Genomic DNA, 24791 nt, shown 5'->3' with positions numbered 1-24791 from the left:
AACTAATAATATCCAATAAGATTACTGAAATTTGAAGAAAACTCTTTTCCACCATAATTCAGACCCCGTATTGGTCACAGTTCTGGCTACTTATGTGGCTCCATAGCTCAGGGGTTAGAGCACTGGTCTCGTAAACCAGGGGTCATGAGGTCCAATCTCACTGGGACCTAGTGTTTCCCAATGTTAAAATAGTCTATGCAATATCTTTAAGTGAGGAGAACCATTTCAATTTGGTCACATATTTGGATGGTTAATTTGGACAAAGACATATGATGTTCAGTCTAATCTGCTGATTGGTTAAAAGAGCATGTCTAAAACATATTTGTTGCATTTTATTGGGCCGATTCTGTTCATGCTGATAGTTCCAACAAGTTTTTCACTATTATTATGAAACTATGGTAAGAGCTTTCCAATAATTTTACTTTAATGATAGCAAAAAAACACACACATTAGGAGGTTTTTATTACTTCTCACCCTGTTGTACACCTGTTCTGTTTCTGCTGACAGGCATGGTATTATCATTTCAGCTCACTACAGGACACTCTAACACAAAGTTGGAGAGCCATTAAAAATATGTCCAACTTTTTCAATATTTTCTATATAATTCAATTCAAGCAAAGACAGCTAATTTTTGCATTTATTTGATTTTCTGAAAAAGTTATCTACTACATGCCTCAATCAAGGATATTGCAAATTTGTAGAATTTTTTTGTGAAAAGTCTACATTGGGACAAAAAGCGACAATAAAATGATAACAGAGATTTGAAATTTGCAGAAGATTTTTTTCCATCACTAAGCAGAATGAACATACATAGTGCTGAAGGCAAGGCTCCATAGCTCAGGGGTTAGAGCACTGGTCTTGTAAACCAGGGGTCGTGAGTTCAAATCTCACTGGGGCCTAGTGCTACTTTCTTGTTACTGCTGCTAAAATATAAATTGCAGCTCCCAATGTTGAAATAGTCTGCTCAAGAGCTTTAAGTGAGGAGAACCATTTCAATTTGGTCACACATTTGGATATTCAATTTGTACACAGAGTTATGATGTTCAGTCTAATCTGCAAATTGGTTCCAAGAGCATGTCTTAAAATTATTTTATTGTACTGATTCTGTTCATGCTGATAATCCCATCATAATTTTTCAGTATCATTACAAACTGTAGAAAGAGCTTTTCCATAATTAAACTTTAAAGATAGCAACAATGGTATATACATTGTATTAATCTGTATTGTACCGTGCAGGAATCAACTTCATCAGTTGATCCAGAAGAGTTTTGAATTGACAACTGTAGCTGCCAGAAGGCTTTTTTGGTCATGTAAGCATATATAAAGTACAAATGCAAGCATACTCAAGGTAATGACCACTATTGGTCACAAATATCTCAATATAAAGACATTCTGTCATATCATTTTGAAGGCATTCCAGACTAAGGAGCACAAGGTTTGTGAGGCATGGAAAACATGACCAACATTTCCTTAATTTTATATATACACCTATTCAACATACAGCAGCAAACTGAAAGTTTCTTTAAATTGTTTAATAGGTTATTAACTGCATGTCCCAAGCAGGCATTTTAGCAGTGGTCATTTGTTAAAAGTGTATATTTGGATAATGAGCTACAACTAATAATATCCAATAAGATTACTGAAATTTGAAGAAAACTCTTTTCCACCATAATTCAGACCCCGTATTGGTCACAGTTCTGGCTACTTATGTGGCTCCATCTCTCAGGGGTTAGAGCACTGGTCTCATAAACCAGGGGTTATGAGGTCCAATCTCACTGGGACCTAGTGTTTCCCAATGTTAAAATAGTCTATGCAATATCTTTAAGTGAGGAGAACAATTTCAATTTGGTCACATATTTGGATGGTTAATTTGGACAAAGACATATGATGTTCAGTCTAATCTGCTGATTGGTTACAAGAGCATGTCTAAAACATATTTGTTGCATTTTATTGGGCCGATTCTGTTCATGCTGATAGTTCCAACAAGTTTTTCACTATTATTATGAAACTATGGTAAGAGCTTTCCAATAATTTTACTTTAATGATAGCAAAAAAACACACACATTAGGAGGTTTTTAATACTTCTCACCCTGTTGTACACCTGTTCTGTTTCTGCTGACAGGCATGGTATTATCATTTCAGCTCACTACAGGACACTCTAACACAAAGTTGGAGAGCCATTAAAAATATGTCCAACTTTTTCAATATTTTCTATATAATTCAATTCAAGCAAAGACAGATAATTTTTGCATTTATTTGATTTTCTGAAAAAGTTATATACTACATGCCTCAATCAAGGATATTGCATATTTGTAGAATTTTTTTGTGAAAAGTCTACATTGGGACAAAAAGCGACAATAAAATGATAACAGAGATTTGAAATTTGCAGAAGATTTTTTTCCATCACTAAGCAGAATGAACATACATAGTGCTGAAGGCAAGGCTCCATAGCTCAGGGGTTAGAGCACTGGTCTTGTAAACCAGGGGTTGTGAGTTCAAATCTCACTGGGGCCTAGAGCTACTTTCTTGTTACTGCTGCTAAAATATAAATTGCAGCTCCCAATGTTGAAATAGTCTGCTCAAGAGCTTTAAGTGAGGAGAACCATTTCACTTTGGTCACACATTTGGATATTCAATTTGTACACAGAGTTATGATGTTCAGTCTAATCTGCAAATTGGTTCCAAGAGCATGTCTTAAAATTATTTTATTGTATTGACTCTGTTCATGCTGATAATCCCATCATCATTTTTCAGTATCATTACAAACTGTAGAAAGAGCTTTTCCATAATTAAACTTTAAAGATAGCAACAATGGTATATACATTGTATTGTACCGTGCATGAATCAACTTCATCAGTTGATCCAGAAGAGTTTTGAATTGACAACTGTAGCTGCCAGAAGGCTTTTTTGGTCATGTAAGCATATATAAAGTACAAATGCAAGCATACTCAAGGTAATGACCACTATTGGTCACAAATATCTCAATATAAAGACATTCTGTCATATCATTTTGAAGGCATTCCAGACTAAGGAGCACAAGGTTTGTGAGGCATGGAAAACATGACCAACATTTCCTCAATTTTATATATACACCTATTCAACATACAGCAGAAAACTGAAAGTTTCTTTAAATTGTTTAATAGGTTATTAACTGCATGTCCCAAGCAGGCATTTCAGCAGTGGTCATTTGTTAAAAGTGTATATTTGGAGAATGAGCTACAACTAATAATATCCAATAAGATTACTGAAATTTGAAGAAAACTCTTTTCCACCATAATTCAGACCCCGTATTGGTCACAGTTCTGGCTACTTATGTGGCTCCATCTCTCAGGGGTTAGAGCACTGGTCTCGTAAACCAGGGGTCATGAGGTCCAATCTCACTGGGACCTAGTGTTTCCCAATGTTAAAATAGTCTATGCAATATCTTTAAGTGAGGAGAACCATTTCAATTTGGTCACATATTTGGATGGTTAATTTGGACAAAGACATATGATGTTCAGTATAATCTGCTGATTGGTTACAAGAGCATGTCTAAAACATATTTGTTGCATTTTATTGGGCCGATTCTGTTCATGCTGATAGTTCCAACAAGTTTTTCACTATTATTATGAAACTATGGTAAGAGCTTTCCAATAATTTTACTTTAATGATAGCAAAAAAACACACACATTAGGAGGTTTTTAATACTTCTCACCCTGTTGTACACCTGTTCTGTTTCTGCTGACAGGCATGGTATTATCATTTCAGCTCACTACAGGACACTCTAACACAAAGTTGGAGAGCCATTAAAAATATGTCCAACTTTTTCAATATTTTCTATATAATTCAATTCAAGCAAAGACAGCTAATTTTTGCATTTATTTGATTTTCTGAAAAAGTTATATACTACATGCCTCAATCAAGGATATTGCAAATTTGTAGAATTTTTTTGTAAAAAGTCTACATTGGGACAAAAAGCGACAATAAAATGATAACAGAGATTTGAAATTTGCAGAAGATTTTTTTCCATCACTAAGCAGAATGAACATACATAGTGCTGAATGCAAGGCTCCATAGCTCAGGGGTTAGAGCACTGGTCTTGTAAACCAGGGGTCGTGAGTTCAAATCTCACTGGGGCCTAGTGCTACTTTCTTGTTACTGCTGCTAAAATATAAATTGCAGCTCCCAATGTTGAAATAGTCTGCTCAAGAGCTTTAAGTGAGGAGAACCATTTCAATTTGGTCACACATTTGGATATTCAATTTGTACACAGAGTTATGATGTTCAGTCTAATCTGCAAATTCCATGTCTTAAAATTATTTTATTGTACTGATTCTGTTCATGCTGATAATCCCATCAAAATTTTTCAGTATCATTACAAACTGTAGAAAGAGCTTTTCCATAATTAAACTTTAAAGATAGCAACAATGGTATATACATTGTATTGTACCGTGCAGGAATCAACTTCATCAGTTGATCCAGAAGAGTTTTGAATTGACAACTGTAGCTGCCAGAAGGCTTTTTTGGTCATGTAAGCATATATAAAGTACAAATGCAAGCATACTCAAGGTAATGACCACTATTGGTCACAAATATCTCAATATAAAGACATTCTGTCATATCATTTTGAAGGCATTACAGACTAAGGAGCACAAGGTTTGTGAGGCATGAAAACATGACCAACATTTCCTCAATTTTATATATACACCTATTCAACATACAGCAGCAAACTGAAAGTTTCTTTAAATTGTTTAATAGGTTATTAACTGCATGTCCCAAGCAGGCATTTCAGCAGTGGTCATTTGTTAAAAGTGTATATTTGGAGAATGAGCTACAACTAATAATATCCAATAAGATTACTGAAATTTGAAGAAAACTCTTTTCCACCATAATTCAGACCCCGTATTGGTCACAGTTCTGGCTACTTATGTGGCTCCATAGCTCAGGGGTTAGAGCACTGGTCTCATAAACCAGGGGTCATGAGGTCCAATCTCACTGGGGCCTAGTGTTTCCCAATGTTAAAATAGTCTATGCAATATCTTTAAGTGAGGAGAACCATTTCAATTTGGTCACATATTTGGATGGTTAATTTGGACAAAGACATATGATGTTCAGTATAATCTGCTGATTGGTTACAAGAGCATGTCTAAAACATATTTGTTGCATTTTATTGGGCCGATTCTGTTCATGCTGATAGTTCCAACAAGTTTTTCACTATTATTATGAAACTATGGTAAGAGCTTTCCAATAATTTTACTTTAATGATAGCAAAAAAACACACACATTAGGAGGTTTTTAATACTTCTCACCCTGTTGTACACCTGTTCTGTTTCTGCTGACAGGCATGGTATTATCATTTCAGCTCACTACAGGACACTCTAACACAAAGTTGGAGAGCCATTAAAAATATGTCCAACTTTTTCAATATTTTCTATATAATTCAATTCAAGCAAAGACAGATAATTTTTGCATTTATTTGATTTTCTGAAAAAGTTATATACTACATGCCTCAATCAAGGATATTGCATATTTGTAGAATTTTTTTGTGAAAAGTCTACATTGGGACAAAAAGCGACAATAAAATGATAACAGAGATTTGAAATTTGCAGAAGATTTTTTTCCATCACTAAGCAGAATGAACATACATAGTGCTGAAGGCAAGGCTCCATAGCTCAGGGGTTAGAGCACTGGTCTTGTAAACCAGGGGTTGTGAGTTCAAATCTCACTGGGGCCTAGTGCTACTTTCTTGTTACTGCTGCTAAAATATAAATTGCAGCTCCCAATGTTGAAATAGTCTGCTCAAGAGCTTTAAGTGAGGAGAACCATTTCACTTTGGTCACACATTTGGATATTCAATTTGTACACAGAGTTATGATGTTCAGTCTAATCTGCAAATTGGTTCCAAGAGCATGTCTTAAAATTATTTTATTGTATTGACTCTGTTCATGCTGATAATCCCATCATCATTTTTCAGTATCATTACAAACTGTAGAAAGAGCTTTTCCATAATTAAACTTTAAAGATAGCAATAATGGTATATACATTGTATTGTACCGTGCATGAATCAACTTCATCAGTTGATCCAGAAGAGTTTTGAATTGACAACTGTAGCTGCCAGAAGGCTTTTTTGGTCATGTAAGCATATATAAAGTACAAATGCAAGCATACTCAAGGTAATGACCACTATTGGTCACAAATATCTCAATATAAAGACATTCTGTCATATCATTTTGAAGGCATTCCAGACTAAGGAGCACAAGGTTTGTGAGGCATGGAAAACATGACCAACATTTCCTCAATTTTATATATACACCTATTCAACATACAGCAGCAAACTGAAAGTTTCTTTAAATTGTTTAATAGGTTATTAACTGCATGTCCCAAGCAGGCATTTCAGCAGTGGTCATTTGTTAAAAGTGTATATTTGGAGAATGAGCTACAACTAATAATATCCAATAAGATTACTGAAATTTGAAGAAAACTCTTTTCCACCATAATTCAGACCCCGTATTGGTCACAGTTCTGGCTACTTATGTGGCTCCATCTCTCAGGGGTTAGAGCACTGGTCTCGTAAACCAGGGGTCATGAGGTCCAATCTCACTGGGACCTAGTGTTTCCCAATGTTAAAATAGTCTATGCAATATCTTTAAGTGAGGAGAACCATTTCAATTTGGTCACATATTTGGATGGTTAATTTGGACAAAGACATATGATGTTCAGTATAATCTGCTGATTGGTTACAAGAGCATGTCTAAAACATATTTGTTGCATTTTATTGGGCCGATTCTGTTCATGCTGATAGTTCCAACAAGTTTTTCACTATTATTATGAAACTATGGTAAGAGCTTTCCAATAATTTTACTTTAATGATAGCAAAAAAACACACACATTAGGAGGTTTTTAATACTTCTCACCCTGTTGTACACCTGTTCTGTTTCTGCTGACAGGCATGGTATTATCATTTCAGCTCACTACAGGACACTCTAACACAAAGTTGGAGAGCCATTAAAAATATGTCCAACTTTTTCAATATTTTCTATATAATTCAATTCAAGCAAAGACAGCTAATTTTTGCATTTATTTGATTTTCTGAAAAAGTTATATACTACATGCCTCAATCAAGGATATTGCAAATTTGTAGAATTTTTTTGTAAAAAGTCTACATTGGGACAAAAAGCGACAATAAAATGATAACAGAGATTTGAAATTTGCAGAAGATTTTTTTCCATCACTAAGCAGAATGAACATACATAGTGCTGAATGCAAGGCTCCATAGCTCAGGGGTTAGAGCACTGGTCTTGTAAACCAGGGGTCGTGAGTTCAAATCTCACTGGGGCCTAGTGCTACTTTCTTGTTACTGCTGCTAAAATATAAATTGCAGCTCCCAATGTTGAAATAGTCTGCTCAAGAGCTTTAAGTGAGGAGAACCATTTCAATTTGGTCACACATTTGGATATTCAATTTATACACAGAGTTATGATGTTCAGTCTAATCTGCAAATTCCATGTCTTAAAATTATTTTATTGTACTGATTCTGTTCATGCTGATAATCCCATCAAAATTTTTCAGTATCATTACAAACTGTAGAAAGAGCTTTTCCATAATTAAACTTTAAAGATAGCAACAATGGTATATGTATTGTACCGTGCAGGAATCAACTTCATCAGTTGATCCAGAAGAGTTTTGAATTGACAACTGTAGCTGCCAGAAGGCTTTTTTGGTCATGTAAGCATATATAAAGTACAAATGCAAGCATACTCAAGGTAATGACCACTATTGGTCACAAATATCTCAATATAAAGACATTCTGTCATATCATTTTGAAGGCATTCCAGACTAAGGAGCACAAGGTTTGTGAGGCATGAAAACATGACCAACATTTCCTCAATTTTATATATACACCTATTCAACATACAGCAGCAAACTGAAAGTTTCTTTAAATTGTTTAATAGGTTATTAACTGCATGTCCCAAGCAGGCATTTCAGCAGTGGTCATTTGTTAAAAGTGTATATTTGGAGAATGAGCTACAACTAATAATATCCAATAAGATTACTGAAATTTGAAGAAAACTCTTTTCCACCATAATTCAGACCCCGTATTGGTCACAGTTCTGGCTACTTATGTGGCTCCATAGCTCAGGGGTTAGAGCACTGGTCTCATAAACCAGGGGTCATGAGGTCCAATCTCACTGGGACCTAGTGTTTCCCAATGTTAAAATAGTCTATGCAATATCTTTAAGTGAGGAGAACCATTTCAATTTGGTCACATATTTGGATGGTTAATTTGGACAAAGACATATGATGTTCAGTATAATCTGCTGATTGGTTACAAGAGCATGTCTAAAACATATTTGTTGCATTTTATTGGGCCGATTCTGTTCATGCTGATAGTTCCAACAAGTTTTTCACTATTATTATGAAACTATGGTAAGAGCTTTCCAATAATTTTACTTTAATGATAGCAAAAAAACACACACATTAGGAGGTTTTTAATACTTCTCACCCTGTTGTACACCTGTTCTGTTTCTGCTGACAGGCATGGTATTATCATTTCAGCTCACTACAGGACACTCTAACACAAAGTTGGAGAGCCATTAAAAATATGTCCAACTTTTTCAATATTTTCTATATAATTCAATTCAAGCAAAGACAGCTAATTTTTGCATTTATTTGATTTTCTGAAAAAGTTATATACTACATGCCTCAATCAAGGATATTGCAAATTTGTAGAATTTTTTTGTGAAAAGTCTACATTGGGACAAAAAGCGACAATAAAATGATAACAGAGATTTGAAATTTGCAGAAGATTTTTTTCCATCACTAAGCAGAATGAACATACATAGTGCTGAAGGCAAGGCTCCATAGCTCAGGGGTTAGAGCACTGGTCTTGTAAACCAGGGGTCGTGAGTTCAAATCTCACTGGGGCCTAGTGCTACTTTCTTGTTACTTCTGCTAAAATATAAATTGCAGCTCCCAATGTTGAAATAGTCTGCTCAAGAGCTTTAAGTGAGGAGAACCATTTCAATTTGGTCACACATTTGGATATTCAATTTGTACACTGAGTTATGATGTTCAGTCTAATCTGCAAATTGGTTCCAAGAGCATGTCTTAAAATTATTTTATTGTACTGATTCTGTTCATGCTGATAATCCCATCATAATTTTTCAGTATCATTACAAACTGTAGAAAGAGCTTTTCCATAATTAAACTTTAAAGATAGCAACAATGGTATATACATTGTATTAATCTGTATTGTACCGTGCATGAATCAACTTCATCAGTTGATCCAGAAGAGTTTTGAATTGACAACTGTAGCTGCCAGAAGGCTTTTTTGGTCATGTAAGCATATATAAAGTACAAATGCAAGCATACTCAAGGTAATGACCACTATTGGTCACAAATATCTCAATATAAAGACATTCTGTCATATCATTTTGAAGGCATTCCAGACTAAGGAGCACAAGGTTTGTGAGGCATGGAAAACATGACCAACATTTCCTCAATTTTATATATACACCTATTCAACATACAGCAGCAAACTGAAAGTTTCTTTAAATTGTTTAATAGGTTATTAACTGCATGTCCCAAGCAGGCATTTCAGCAGTGGTCATTTGTTAAAAGTGTATATTTGGAGAATGAGCTACAACTAATAATATCCAATAAGATTACTGAAATTTGAAGAAAACTCTTTTCCACCATAATTCAGACCCCGTATTGGTCACAGTTCTGGCTACTTATGTGGCTCCATCTCTCAGGGGTTAGAGCACTGGTCTCGTAAACCAGGGGTCATGAGGTCCAATCTCACTGGGACCTAGTGTTTCCCAATGTTAAAATAGTCTATGCAATATCTTTAAGTGAGGAGAACCATTTCAATTTGGTCACATATTTGGATGGTTAATTTGGACAAAGACATATGATGTTCAGTATAATCTGCTGATTGGTTACAAGAGCATGTCTAAAACATATTTGTTGCATTTTATTGGGCCGATTCTGTTCATGCTGATAGTTCCAACAAGTTTTTCACTATTATTATGAAACTATGGTAAGAGCTTTCCAATAATTTTACTTTAATGATAGCAAAAAAACACACACATTAGGAGGTTTTTAATACTTCTCACCCTGTTGTACACCTGTTCTGTTTCTGCTGACAGGCATGGTATTATCATTTCAGCTCACTACAGGACACTCTAACACAAAGTTGGAGAGCCATTAAAAATATGTCCAACTTTTTCAATATTTTCTATATAATTCAATTCAAGCAAAGACAGCTAATTTTTGCATTTATTTGATTTTCTGAAAAAGTTATATACTACATGCCTCAATCAAGGATATTGCAAATTTGTAGAATTTTTTTGTAAAAAGTCTACATTGGGACAAAAAGCGACAATAAAATGATAACAGAGATTTGAAATTTGCAGAAGATTTTTTTCCATCACTAAGCAGAATGAACATACATAGTGCTGAATGCAAGGCTCCATAGCTCAGGGGTTAGAGCACTGGTCTTGTAAACCAGGGGTCGTGAGTTCAAATCTCACTGGGGCCTAGTGCTACTTTCTTGTTACTGCTGCTAAAATATAAATTGCAGCTCCCAATGTTGAAATAGTCTGCTCAAGAGCTTTAAGTGAGGAGAACCATTTCAATTTGGTCACACATTTGGATATTCAATTTGTACACAGAGTTATGATGTTCAGTCTAATCTGCAAATTCCATGTCTTAAAATTATTTTATTGTACTGATTCTGTTCATGCTGATAATCCCATCAAAATTTTTCAGTATCATTACAAACTGTAGAAAGAGCTTTTCCATAATTAAACTTTAAAGATAGCAACAATGGTATATACATTGTATTGTACCGTGCAGGAATCAACTTCATCAGTTGATCCAGAAGAGTTTTGAATTGACAACTGTAGCTGCCAGAAGGCTTTTTTGGTCATGTAAGCATATATAAAGTACAAATGCAAGCATACTCAAGGTAATGACCACTATTGGTCACAAATATCTCAATATAAAGACATTCTGTCATATCATTTTGAAGGCATTACAGACTAAGGAGCACAAGGTTTGTGAGGCATGAAAACATGACCAACATTTCCTCAATTTTATATATACACCTATTCAACATACAGCAGCAAACTGAAAGTTTCTTTAAATTGTTTAATAGGTTATTAACTGCATGTCCCAAGCAGGCATTTCAGCAGTGGTCATTTGTTAAAAGTGTATATTTGGAGAATGAGCTACAACTAATAATATCCAATAAGATTACTGAAATTTGAAGAAAACTCTTTTCCACCATAATTCAGACCCCGTATTGGTCACAGTTCTGGCTACTTATGTGGCTCCATAGCTCAGGGGTTAGAGCACTGGTCTCATAAACCAGGGGTCATGAGGTCCAATCTCACTGGGACCTAGTGTTTCCCAATGTTAAAATAGTCTATGCAATATCTTTAAGTGAGGAGAACCATTTCAATTTGGTCACATATTTGGATGGTTAATTTGGACAAAGACATATGATGTTCAGTATAATCTGCTGATTGGTTACAAGAGCATGTCTAAAACATATTTGTTGCATTTTATTGGGCCGATTCTGTTCATGCTGATAGTTCCAACAAGTTTTTCACTATTATTATGAAACTATGGTAAGAGCTTTCCAATAATTTTACTTTAATGATAGCAAAAAAACACACACATTAGGAGGTTTTTAATACTTCTCACCCTGTTGTACACCTGTTCTGTTTCTGCTGACAGGCATGGTATTATCATTTCAGCTCACTACAGGACACTCTAACACAAAGTTGGAGAGCCATTAAAAATATGTCCAACTTTTTCAATATTTTCTATATAATTCAATTCAAGCAAAGACAGATAATTTTTGCATTTATTTGATTTTCTGAAAAAGTTATATACTACATGCCTCAATCAAGGATATTGCATATTTGTAGAATTTTTTTGTGAAAAGTCTACATTGGGACAAAAAGCGACAATAAAATGATAACAGAGATTTGAAATTTGCAGAAGATTTTTTTCCATCACTAAGCAGAATGAACATACATAGTGCTGAAGGCAAGGCTCCATAGCTCAGGGGTTAGAGCACTGGTCTTGTAAACCAGGGGTTGTGAGTTCAAATCTCACTGGGGCCTAGTGCTACTTTCTTGTTACTGCTGCTAAAATATAAATTGCAGCTCCCAATGTTGAAATAGTCTGCTCAAGAGCTTTAAGTGAGGAGAACTATTTCACTTTGGTCACACATTTGGATATTCAATTTGTACACAGAGTTATGATGTTCAGTCTAATCTGCAAATTGGTTCCAAGAGCATGTCTTAAAATTATTTTATTGTATTGACTCTGTTCATGCTGATAATCCCATCATCATTTTTCAGTATCATTACAAACTGTAGAAAGAGCTTTTCCATAATTAAACTTTAAAGATAGCAACAATGGTATATACATTGTATTGTACCGTGCATGAATCAACTTCATCAGTTGATCCAGAAGAGTTTTGAATTGACAACTGTAGCTGCCAGAAGGCTTTTTTGGTCATGTAAGCATATATAAAGTACAAATGCAAGCATACTCAAGGTAATGACCACTATTGGTCACAAATATCTCAATATAAAGACATTCTGTCATATCATTTTGAAGGCATTCCAGACTAAGGAGCACACGGTTTGTGAGGCATGGAAAACATGACCAACATTTCCTCAATTTTATATATACACCTATTCAACATACAGCAGCAAACTGAAAGTTTCTTTAAATTGTTTAATAGGTTATTAACTGCATGTCCCAAGCAGGCATTTCAGCAGTGGTCATTTGTTAAAAGTGTATATTTGGAGAATGAGCTACAACTAATAATATCCAATAAGATTACTGAAATTTGAAGAAAACTCTTTTCCACCATAATTCAGACCCCGTATTGGTCACAGTTCTGGCTCCTTATGTGGCTCCATCTCTCAGGGGTTAGAGCACTGGTCTCGTAAACCAGGGGTCATGAGGTCCAATCTCACTGGGACCTAGTGTTTCCCAATGTTAAAATAGTCTATGCAATATCTTTAAGTGAGGAGAACCATTTCAATTTGGTCACATATTTGGATGGTTAATTTGGACAAAGACATATGATGTTCAGTATAATCTGCTGATTGGTTACAAGAGCATGTCTAAAACATATTTGTTGCATTTTATTGGGCCGATTCTGTTCATGCTGATAGTTCCAACAAGTTTTTCACTATTATTATGAAACTATGGTAAGAGCTTTCCAATAATTTTACTTTAATGATAGCAAAAAAACACACACATTAGGAGGTTTTTAATACTTCTCACCCTGTTGTACACCTGTTCTGTTTCTGCTGACAGGCATGGTATTATCATTTCAGCTCACTACAGGACACTCTAACACAAAGTTGGAGAGCCATTAAAAATATGTCCAACTTTTTCAATATTTTCTATATAATTCAATTCAAGCAAAGACAGCTAATTTTTGCATTTATTTGATTTTCTGAAAAAGTTATATACTACATGCCTCAATCAAGGATATTGCAAATTTGTAGAATTTTTTTGTAAAAAGTCTACATTGGGACAAAAAGCGACAATAAAATGATAACAGAGATTTGAAATTTGCAGAAGATTTTTTTCCATCACTAAGCAGAATGAACATACATAGTGCTGAATGCAAGGCTCCATAGCTCAGGGGTTAGAGCACTGGTCTTGTAAACCAGGGGTCGTGAGTTCAAATCTCACTGGGGCCTAGTGCTACTTTCTTGTTACTGCTGCTAAAATATAAATTGCAGCTCCCAATGTTGAAATAGTCTGCTCAAGAGCTTTAAGTGAGGAGAACCATTTCAATTTGGTCACACATTTGGATATTCAATTTATACACAGAGTTATGATGTTCAGTCTAATCTGCAAATTCCATGTCTTAAAATTATTTTATTGTACTGATTCTGTTCATGCTGATAATCCCATCAAAATTTTTCAGTATCATTACAAACTGTAGAAAGAGCTTTTCCATAATTAAACTTTAAAGATAGCAACAATGGTATATGTATTGTACCGTGCAGGAATCAACTTCATCAGTTGATCCAGAAGAGTTTTGAATTGACAACTGTAGCTGCCAGAAGGCTTTTTTGGTCATGTAAGCATATATAAAGTACAAATGCAAGCATACTCAAGGTAATGACCACTATTGGTCACAAATATCTCAATATAAAGACATTCTGTCATATCATTTTGAAGGCATTACAGACTAAGGAGCACAAGGTTTGTGAGGCATGAAAACATGACCAACATTTCCTCAATTTTATATATACACCTATTCAACATACAGCAGCAAACTGAAAGTTTCTTTAAATTGTTTAATAGGTTATTAACTGCATGTACCAAGCAGGCATTTCAGCAGTGGTCATTTGTTAAAAGTGTATATTTGGAGAATGAGCTACAACTAATAATATCCAATAAGATTACTGAAATTTGAAGAAAACTCTTTTCCACCATAATTCAGACCCCGTATTGGTCACAGTTCTGGCTACTTATGTGGCTCCATAGCTCAGGGGTTAGAGCACTGGTCTCATAAACCAGGGGTCATGAGGTCCAATCTCACTGGGACCTAGTGTTTCCCAATGTTAAAATAGTCTATGCAATATCTTTAAGTGAGGAGAACTATTTCAATTTGGTCACATATTTGGATGGTTAATTTGGACAAAGACACATGATGTTCAGTATAATCTGCTGATTGGTTACAAGAGCATGTCTAAAACATATTTGTTGCATTTTATTGGGCCGATTCTGTTCATGCTGATAGTTCCAACAAGTTTTTTACTATTATTATGAAACTATGGTAAGAGCTTTCCAATAATTTTACTTTAATGATAGCAAAAAAACACACACATTAGGAGGTTTTTAATACTTCTCACCCTGTTATACACCTGTTCTGTTTCTGCTGACAGGCATGGTATTATCATTTCAGCTCACTACAGGACACTCTAACACAAAGTTGGAGAGCCATTAAAAATATGTCCAACTTTTTCAATATTTTCTATATAATTCAATTCAAGCAAAGACAGCTAATTTTTGCATTTATTTGATTTTCTGAAAAAGTTATATACTACATGCCTCAATCAAGGATATTGCAAATTTGTAGAATTTTTTTGTGAAAAGTCTACATTGGGACAAAAAGCGACAATAAAATGATAACAGAGATTTGAAATTTGCAGAAGATTTTTTTCCATCACTAAGCAGAATGAACATACATAGTGCTGAAGGCAAGGCTCCATAGCTCAGGGGTTAGAGCACTGGTCTTGTAAACCAGGGGTCGTGAGTTCAAATCTCACTGGGGCCTAGTGCTACTTTCTTGTTACTTCTGCTAAAATATAAATTGCAGCTCCCAATGTTGAAATAGTCTGCTCAAGAGCTTTAAGTGAGGAGAACCATTTCAATTTGGTCACACATTTGGATATTCAATTTGTACACTGAGTTATGATGTTCAGTCTAATCTGCAAATTGGTTCCAAGAGCATGTCTTAAAATTATTTTATTGTACTGATTCTGTTCATGCTGATAATCCCATCATAATTTTTCAGTATCATTACAAACTGTAGAAAGAGCTTTTCCATAATTAAACTTTAAAGATAGCAACAATGGTATATACATTGTATTAATCTGTATTGTACCGTGCAGGAATCAACTTCATCAGTTGATCCAGAAGAGTTTTGAATTGACAACTGTAGCTGCCAGAAGGCTTTTTTGGTCATGTAAGCATATATAAAGTACAAATGCAAGCATACTCAAGGTAATGACCACTATTGGTCACAAATATCTCAATATAAAGACATTCTGTCATATCATTTTGAAGGCATTCCAGACTAAGGAGCACAAGGTTTGTGAGGCATGGAAAACATGACCAACATTTCCTCAATTTTATATATACACCTATTCAACATACAGCAGCAAACTGAAAGTTTCTTTAAATTGTTTAATAGGTTATTAACTGCATGTCCCAAGCAGGCATTTCAGCAGTGGTCATTTGTTAAAAGTGTATATTTGGAGAATGAGCTACAACTAATAATATCCAATAAGATTACTGAAATTTGAAGAAAACTCTTTTCCACCATAATTCAGACCCCGTATTGGTCACAGTTCTGGCTACTTATGTGGCTCCATAGCTCAGGGGTTAGAGCACTGGTCTCGTAAACCAGGGGTCATGAGGTCCAATCTCACTGGGACCTAGTGTTTCCCAATGTTAAAATAGTCTATGCAATATCTTTAAGTGAGGAGAACCATTTCAATTTGGTCACATATTTGGATGGTTAATTTGGACAAAGACATATGATGTTCAGTCTAATCTGCTGATTGGTTACAAGAGCATGTCTAAAACATATTTGTTGCATTTTATTGGGCCGATTCTGTTCATGCTGATAGTTCCAACAAGTTTTTCACTATTATTATGAAACTATGGTAAGAGCTTTCCAATAATTTAACTTTAATGATAGCACAAAAACACACACATTAGGAGGTTTTTAATACTTCTCACCCTGTTGTACACCTGTTCTGTTTCTGCTGACAGGCATGGTATTATCATTTCAGCTCACTACAGGACACTCTAACACAAAGTTGGAGAGCCATTAAAAATATGTCCAACTTTTTCAATATTTTCTATATAATTCAATTCAAGCAAAGACAGCTAATTTTTGCATTTATTTGATTTTCTGAAAAAGTTATATACTACATGCCTCAATCAAGGATATTGCAAATTTGTAGAATTTTTTTGTGAAAAGTCTACATTGGGACAAAAAGCGACAATAAAATGATAACAGAGATTTGAAATTTGCAGAAGATTTTTTTCCATCACTAAGCAGAATGAACATACATAGTGCTGAAGGCAAGGCTCCATAGCTCAGGGGTTAGAGCACTGGTCTTGTAAACCAGGGGTCGTGAGTTCAAATCTCCCTGGGGCCTAGTGCTACTTTCTTGTTACTGCTGCTAAAATATAAATTGCAGCTCCCAATGTTGAAATAGTCTGCTCAAGAGCTTTAAGTGATGAGAACCATTTCAATTTGGTCACACATTTGGATATTCAATTTGTACACAGAGTTATGATGTTCAGTCTAATCTGCAAATTCCATGTCTTAAAATTATTTTATTGTACTGATTCTGTTCATGCTGATAATCCCATCAAAATTTTTCAGTATCATTACAAACTGTAGAAAGAGCTTTTCCATAATTAAACTTTAAAGATAGCAACAATGGTATATACATTGTATTGTACCGTGCAGGAATCAACTTCATCAGTTGATCCAGAAGAGTTTTGAATTGACAACTGTAGCTGCCAGAAGGCTTTTTTGGTCATGTAAGCATATATAAAGTACAAATGCAAGCATACTCAAGGTAATGACCACTATTGGTCACAAATATCTCAATATAAAGACATTCTGTCATATCATTTTGAAGGCATTCCAGACTAAGGAGCACAAGGTTTGTGAGGCATGAAAACATGACCAACATTTCCTCAATTTTATATATACACCTATTCAACATACAGCAGCAAACTGAAAGTTTCTTTAAATTGTTTAATAGGTTATTAACTGCATGTCCCAAGCAGGCATTTCAGCAGTGGTCATTTGTTAAAAGTGTATATTTGGAGAATGAGCTACAACTAATAATATCCAATAAGATTACTGAAATTTGAAGAAAACTCTTTTCCACCATAATTCAGACCCCGTATTGGTCACAGTTCTGGCTACTTATGTGGCTCCATAGCTCAGGGGTTAGAGCACTGGTCTCATAAACCAGGGGTCATGAGGTCCAATCTCACTGGGACCTAGTGTTTCCCAATGTTAAAATAGTCTATGCAATATCTTTAAGTGAGGAGAACCATTTCAATTTGGTCACATATTTGGATGGTTAATTTGGACAAAGACATATGATGTTCAGTATAATCTGCTGATTGGTTACAAGAGCATGTCTAAAACATATTTGTTGCATTTTATTGGGCCGATTCTGTTCATGCGTTTTTCACTATTATTATGAAACTATGGTAAGAGCTTTCCAATAATTTTACTTTAATGATAGCAAAAAAACACACACATTAGGAGGTTTTTAATACTTCTCACCCTGTTGTACACCTGTTCTGTTTATGCTGACAGGCATGGTATTATCATTTCAGCTCACTACAGGACACTCTAACACAAAGTTGGAGAGCCATTAAAAATATGTCCAACTTTTTCAATATTTTCTATATAATTCAATTCAAGCAAAGACAGCTAATTTTTGCATTTATTTGATTTTCTGAAAAAGTTATATACTACATGCCTCAATCAAGGATATTGCAAATTTGTAGAATTTTTTTGTGAAAAGTCTACATTGGGACAAAAAGCGACAATAAAATGATAACAGAGATTTGAAATTTGCAGAAGATTTTTTTCCATCACTAAGCAGAATGAACATACATAGTGCTGAAGGCAAGGCTCCATAGCTCAGGGGTTAGAGCACTGGTCTTGTAAACCAGGGGTCGTGAGTTCAAATCTCACTGGGGCCTAGTGCTACTTTCTTGTTACTTCTGCTAAAATATAAATTGCAGCTCCCAATGTTGAAATAGTCTGCTCAAGAGCTTTAAGTGAGGAGAACCATTTCAATTTGGTCACACATTTGGATATTCAATTTGTACACTGAGTTATGATGTTCAGTCTAATCTGCAAATTGGTTCCAAGAGCATGTCTTAAAATTATTTTATTGTACTGATTCTGTTCATGCTGATAATCCCATCATAATTTTTCAGTATCATTACAAACTGTAGAAAGAGCTTTTCCATAATTAAACTTTAAAGATAGCAACAATGGTATATACATTGTATTAATCTGTATTGTACCGTGCAGGAATCAACTTCATCAGTTGATCCAGAAGAGTTTTGAATTGACAACTGTAGCTGCCAGAAGGCTTTTTTGGTCATGTAAGCATATATAAAGTACAAATGCAAGCATACTCAAGGTAATGACCACTATTGGTCACAAATATCTCAATATAAAGACATTCTGTCATATCATTTTGAAGGCATTCCAGACTAAGGAGCACAAGGTTTGTGAGGCATGGAAAACATGACCAACATTATCTCAATTTTATATATACACCTATTCAACATACAGCAGCAAACTGAAAGTTTCTTTAAATTGTTTAATAGGTTATTAACTGCATGTCCCAAGCAGGCATTTCAGCAGTGGTCATTTGTTAAAAGTGTATATTTGGAGAATGAGCTACAACTAATAATATCCAATAAGATTACTGAAATTTGAAGAAAACTCTTTTCCACCATAATTCAGACCCCGTATTGGTCACAGTTCTGGCTACTTATGTGGCTCCATAGCTCAGGGGTTAGAGCACTGGTCTCGTAAACCAGGGGTCATGAGGTCCAATCTCACTGGGACCTAGTGTTTCCCAATGTTAAAATAGTCTATGCAATATCTTTAAGTGAGGAGAACCATTTCAATTTGGTCACATATTTGGATGGTTAATTTGGACAAAGACATATGATGTTCAGTCTAATCTGCTGATTGGTTACAAGAGCATGTCTAAAACATATTTGTTGCATTTTATTGGGCCGATTCTGTTCATGCTGATAGTTCCAACAAGTTTTTCACTATTATTATGAAACTATGGTAAGAGCTTTCCAATAATTTAACTTTAATGATAGCACAAAAACACACACATTAGGAGGTTTTTAATACTTCTCACCCTGTTGTACACCTGTTCTGTTTCTGCTGACAGGCATGGTATTATCATTTCAGCTCACTACAGGACACTCTAACACAAAGTTGGAGAGCCATTAAAAATATGTCCAACTTTTTCAATATTTTCTATATAATTCAATTCAAGCAAAGACAGCTAATTTTTGCATTTATTTGATTTTCTGAAAAAGTTATATACTACATGCCTCAATCAAGGATATTGCAAATTTGTAGAATTTTTTTGTGAAAAGTCTACATTGGGACAAAAAGCGACAATAAAATGATAACAGAGATTTGAAATTTGCAGAAGATTTTTTTCCATCACTAAGCAGAATGAACATACATAGTGCTGAAGGCAAGGCTCCATAGCTCAGGGGTTAGAGCACTGGTCTTGTAAACCAGGGGTCGTGAGTTCAAATCTCCCTGGGGCCTAGTGCTACTTTCTTGTTACTGCTGCTAAAATATAAATTGCAGCTCCCAATGTTGAAATAGTCTGCTCAAGAGCTTTAAGTGATGAGAACCATTTCAATTTGGTCACACATTTGGATATTCAATTTGTACACAGAGTTATGATGTTCAGTCTAATCTGCAAATTCCATGTCTTAAAATTATTTTATTGTACTGATTCTGTTCATGCTGATAATCCCATCAAAATTTTTCAGTATCATTACAAACTGTAGAAAGAGCTTTTCCATAATTAAACTTTAAAGATAGCAACAATGGTATATACATTGTATTGTACCGTGCAGGAATCAACTTCATCAGTTGATCCAGAAGAGTTTTGAATTGACAACTGTAGCTGCCAGAAGGCTTTTTTGGTCATGTAAGCATATATAAAGTACAAATGCAAGCATACTCAAGGTAATGACCACTATTGGTCACAAATATCTCAATATAAAGACATTCTGTCATATCATTTTGAAGGCATTCCAGACTAAGGAGCACAAGGTTTGTGAGGCATGAAAACATGACCAACATTTCCTCAATTTTATATATACACCTATTCAACATACAGCAGCAAACTGAAAGTTTCTTTAAATTGTTTAATAGGTTATTAACTGCATGTCCCAAGCAGGCATTTCAGCAGTGGTCATTTGTTAAAAGTGTATATTTGGAGAATGAGCTACAACTAATAATATCCAATAAGATTACTGAAATTTGAAGAAAACTCTTTTCCACCATAATTCAGACCCCGTATTGGTCACAGTTCTGGCTACTTATGTGGCTCCATAGCTCAGGGGTTAGAGCACTGGTCTCATAAACCAGGGGTCATGAGGTCCAATCTCACTGGGACCTAGTGTTTCCCAATGTTAAAATAGTCTATGCAATATCTTTAAGTGAGGAGAACCATTTCAATTTGGTCACATATTTGGATGGTTAATTTGGACAAAGACATATGATGTTCAGTATAATCTGCTGATTGGTTACAAGAGCATGTCTAAAACATATTTGTTGCATTTTATTGGGCCGATTCTGTTCATGCGTTTTTCACTATTATTATGAAACTATGGTAAGAGCTTTCCAATAATTTTACTTTAATGATAGCAAAAAAACACACACATTAGGAGGTTTTTAATACTTCTCACCCTGTTGTACACCTGTTCTGTTTCTGCTGACAGGCATGGTATTATCATTTCAGCTCACTACAGGACACTCTAACACAAAGTTGGAGAGCCATTAAAAATATGTCCAACTTTTTCAATATTTTCTATATAATTCAATTCAAGCAAAGACAGCTAATTTTTGCATTTATTTGATTTTCTGAAAAAGTTATATACTACATGCCTCAATCAAGGATATTGCAAATTTGTAGAATTTTTTTGTGAAAAGTCTACATTGGGACAAAAAGCGACAATAAAATGATAACAGAGATTTGAAATTTGCAGAAGATTTTTTTCCATCACTAAGCAGAATGAACATACATAGTGCTGAAGGCAAGGCTCCATAGCTCAGGGGTTAGAGCACTGGTCTTGTAAACCAGGGGTCGTGAGTTCAAATCTCCCTGGGGCCTAGTGCTACTTTCTTGTTACTGCTGCTAAAATATAAATTGCAGCTCCCAATGTTGAAATAGTCTGCTCAAGAGCTTTAAGTGATGAGAACCATTTCAATTTGGTCACACATTTGGATATTCAATTTGTACACAGAGTTATGATGTTCAGTCTAATCTGCAAATTCCATGTCTTAAAATTATTTTATTGTACTGATTCTGTTCATGCTGATAATCCCATCAAAATTTTTCAGTATCATTACAAACTGTAGAAAGAGCTTTTCCATAATTAAACTTTAAAGATAGCAACAATGGTATATACATTGTATTGTACCGTGCAGGAATCAACTTCATCAGTTGATCCAGAAGAGTTTTGAATTGACAACTGTAGCTGCCAGAAGGCTTTTTTGGTCATGTAAGCATATATAAAGTACAAATGCAAGCATACTCAAGGTAATGACCACTATTGGTCACAAATATCTCAATATAAAGACATTCTGTCATATCATTTTGAAGGCATTCCAGACTAAGGAGCACAAGGTTTGTGAGGCATGAAAACATGACCAACATTTCCTCAATTTTATATATACACCTATTCAACATACAGCAGCAAACTGAAAGTTTCTTTAAATTGTTTAATAGGTTATTAACTGCATGTCCCAAGCAGGCATTTCAGCAGTGGTCATTTGTTAAAAGTGTATATTTGGAGAATGAGCTACAACTAATAATATCCAATAAGATTACTGAAATTTGAAGAAAACTCTTTTCCACCATAATTCAGACCCCGTATTGGTCACAGTTCTGGCTACTTATGTGGCTCCATAGCTCAGGGGTTAGAGCACTGGTCTCATAAACCAGGGGTCATGAGGTCCAATCTCACTGGGACCTAGTGTTTCCCAATGTTAAAATAGTCTATGCAATATCTTTAAGTGAGGAGAACCATTTCAATTTGGTCACATATTTGGATGGTTAATTTGGACAAAGACATATGATGTTCAGTATAATCTGCTGATTGGTTACAAGAGCATGTCTAAAACATATTTGTTGCATTTTATTGGGCCGATTCTGTTCATGCGTTTTTCACTATTATTATGAAACTATGGTAAGAGCTTTCCAATAATTTTACTTTAATGATAGCAAAAAAACACACACATTAGGAGGTTTTTAATACTTCTCACCCTGTTGTACACCTGTTCTGTTTCTGCTGACAGGCATGGTATTATCATTTCAGCTCACTACAGGACACTCTAACACAAAGTTGGAGAGCCATTAAAAATATGTCCAACTTTTTCAATATTTTCTATATAATTCAATTCAAGCAAAGACAGCTAATTTTTGCATTTATTTGATTTTCTGAAAAAGTTATATACTACATGCCTCAATCAAGGATATTGCAAATTTGTAGAATTTTTTTGTGAAAAGTCTACATTGGGACAAAAAGCGACAATAAAATGATAACAGAGATTTGAAATTTGCAGAAGATTTTTTTCCATCACTAAGCAGAATGAACATACATAGTGCTGAAGGCAAGGCTCCATAGCTCAGGGGTTAGAGTACTGGTCTTGTAAACCAGGGGTCGTGAGTTCAAATCTCCCTGGGGCCTAGTGCTACTTTCTTGTTACTGCTGCTAAAATATAAATTGCAGCTCCCAATGTTGAAATAGTCTGCTCAAGAGCTTTAAGTGATGAGAACCATTTCAATTTGGTCACACATTTGGATATTCAATTTGTACACTGAGTTATGATGTTCAGTCTAATCTGCAAATTGGTTCCAAGAGCATGTCTTAAAATTATTTTATTGTACTGATTCTGTTCATGCTGATAATCCCATCATAATTTTTCAGTATCATTACAAACTGTAGAAAGAGCTTTTCCATAATTAAACTTTAAAGATAGCAACAATGGTATATACATTGTATTAATCTGTATTGTACCGTGCAGGAATCAACTTCATCAGTTGATCCAGAAGAGTTTTGAATTGACAACTGTAGCTGCCAGAAGGCTTTTTTGGTCATGTAAGCATATATAAAGTACAAATGCAAGCATGCTCAAGGTAATGACCACTATTGGTCACAAATATCTCAATATAAAGACATTCTGTCATATCATTTTGAAGGCATTCCAGACTAAGGAGCACAAGGTTTGTGAGGCATGGAAAACATGACCAACATTTCCTCAATTTTATATATACACCTATTCAACATACAGCAGCAAACTGAAAGTTTCTTTAAATTGTTTAATAGGTTATTAACTGCATGTCCCAAGCAGGCATTTCAGCAGTGGTCATTTGTTAAAAGTGTATATTTGGAGAATGAGCTACAACTAATAATATCCAATAAGATTACTGAAATTTGAAGAAAACTCTTTTCCACCATAATTCAGACCCCGTATTGGTCACAGTTCTGGCTACTTATGTGGCTCCATAGCTCAGGGGTTAGAGCACTGGTCTCGTAAACCAGGGGTCATGAGGTCCAATCTCACTGGGACCTAGTGTTTCCCAATGTTAAAATAGTCTATGCAATATCTTTAAGTGAGGAGAACCATTTCAATTTGGTCACATATTAGGATGGTTAATTTGGACAAAGACATATGATGTTCAGTCTAATCTGCTGATTGGTTACAAGAGCATGTCTAAAACATATTTGTTGCATTTTATTGGGCCGATTCTGTTCATGCTGATAGTTCCAACAAGTTTTTCACTATTATTATGAAACTATGGTAAGAGCTTTCCAATAATTTAACTTTAATGATAGCACAAAAACACACACATTAGGAGGTTTTTAATACTTCTCACCCTGTTGTACACCTGTTCTGTTTCTGCTGACAGGCATGGTATTATCATTTCAGCTCACTACAGGACACTCTAACACAAAGTTGGAGAGCCATTAAAAATATGTCCAACTTTTTCAATATTTTCTATATAATTCAATTCAAGCAAAGACAGCTAATTTTTGCATTTATTTGATTTTCTGAAAAAGTTATATACTACATGCCTCAATCAAGGATATTGCAAATTTGTAGAATTTTTTTGTGAAAAGTCTACATTGGGACAAAAAGCGACAATAAAATGATAACAGAGATTTGAAATTTGCAGAAGATTTTTTTCCATCACTAAGCA

The 24791-nt window shown here is 34.8% G+C and overlaps 15 non-coding genes across 15 annotated transcripts; all 15 read left to right on the top strand.

Annotated features, from left to right (window-relative positions):
- The first annotated feature begins 826 nt into the window (after positions 1–826).
- On the top strand, positions 827–899 carry TRNAT-UGU (transfer RNA threonine (anticodon UGU)). Its single transcript has one exon. It is a non-coding gene; the product is annotated as a tRNA-Thr (tRNA).
- A 1542-nt stretch (positions 900–2441) lies between these two features.
- Positions 2442–2514, top strand: TRNAT-UGU (transfer RNA threonine (anticodon UGU)). Its single transcript has one exon. It is a non-coding gene; the product is annotated as a tRNA-Thr (tRNA).
- Positions 2515–4046: 1532 nt separating this feature from the next.
- Positions 4047–4119, top strand: TRNAT-UGU (transfer RNA threonine (anticodon UGU)). The gene has a single exon. It is a non-coding gene; the product is annotated as a tRNA-Thr (tRNA).
- A 1521-nt stretch (positions 4120–5640) lies between these two features.
- TRNAT-UGU (transfer RNA threonine (anticodon UGU)) lies at positions 5641–5713 on the top strand. Its single transcript has one exon. It is a non-coding gene; the product is annotated as a tRNA-Thr (tRNA).
- A 1532-nt stretch (positions 5714–7245) lies between these two features.
- On the top strand, positions 7246–7318 carry TRNAT-UGU (transfer RNA threonine (anticodon UGU)). The gene has a single exon. It is a non-coding gene; the product is annotated as a tRNA-Thr (tRNA).
- Positions 7319–8834: 1516 nt separating this feature from the next.
- TRNAT-UGU (transfer RNA threonine (anticodon UGU)) lies at positions 8835–8907 on the top strand. The gene has a single exon. It is a non-coding gene; the product is annotated as a tRNA-Thr (tRNA).
- A 1542-nt stretch (positions 8908–10449) lies between these two features.
- On the top strand, positions 10450–10522 carry TRNAT-UGU (transfer RNA threonine (anticodon UGU)). Its single transcript has one exon. It is a non-coding gene; the product is annotated as a tRNA-Thr (tRNA).
- Positions 10523–12043: 1521 nt separating this feature from the next.
- On the top strand, positions 12044–12116 carry TRNAT-UGU (transfer RNA threonine (anticodon UGU)). Its single transcript has one exon. It is a non-coding gene; the product is annotated as a tRNA-Thr (tRNA).
- Positions 12117–13648: 1532 nt separating this feature from the next.
- On the top strand, positions 13649–13721 carry TRNAT-UGU (transfer RNA threonine (anticodon UGU)). Its single transcript has one exon. It is a non-coding gene; the product is annotated as a tRNA-Thr (tRNA).
- Positions 13722–15237: 1516 nt separating this feature from the next.
- On the top strand, positions 15238–15310 carry TRNAT-UGU (transfer RNA threonine (anticodon UGU)). The gene has a single exon. It is a non-coding gene; the product is annotated as a tRNA-Thr (tRNA).
- Positions 15311–16852: 1542 nt separating this feature from the next.
- Positions 16853–16925, top strand: TRNAT-UGU (transfer RNA threonine (anticodon UGU)). Its single transcript has one exon. It is a non-coding gene; the product is annotated as a tRNA-Thr (tRNA).
- Positions 16926–18431: 1506 nt separating this feature from the next.
- On the top strand, positions 18432–18504 carry TRNAT-UGU (transfer RNA threonine (anticodon UGU)). Its single transcript has one exon. It is a non-coding gene; the product is annotated as a tRNA-Thr (tRNA).
- A 1542-nt stretch (positions 18505–20046) lies between these two features.
- TRNAT-UGU (transfer RNA threonine (anticodon UGU)) lies at positions 20047–20119 on the top strand. The gene has a single exon. It is a non-coding gene; the product is annotated as a tRNA-Thr (tRNA).
- Positions 20120–21625: 1506 nt separating this feature from the next.
- TRNAT-UGU (transfer RNA threonine (anticodon UGU)) lies at positions 21626–21698 on the top strand. The gene has a single exon. It is a non-coding gene; the product is annotated as a tRNA-Thr (tRNA).
- A 1506-nt stretch (positions 21699–23204) lies between these two features.
- TRNAT-UGU (transfer RNA threonine (anticodon UGU)) lies at positions 23205–23277 on the top strand. Its single transcript has one exon. It is a non-coding gene; the product is annotated as a tRNA-Thr (tRNA).
- The last annotated feature ends 1514 nt before the right edge of the window (positions 23278–24791 follow it).

This window comes from Pseudophryne corroboree, chromosome 11, assembly GCF_028390025.1.
Source record: "Pseudophryne corroboree isolate aPseCor3 chromosome 11, aPseCor3.hap2, whole genome shotgun sequence".
Classification (NCBI taxonomy): Eukaryota; Metazoa; Chordata; class Amphibia; order Anura; family Myobatrachidae; genus Pseudophryne; species Pseudophryne corroboree.
The sequence above is the reverse complement of the archived record's forward strand: the minus strand, read 5'-3'. Positions and strand labels throughout refer to the sequence as shown.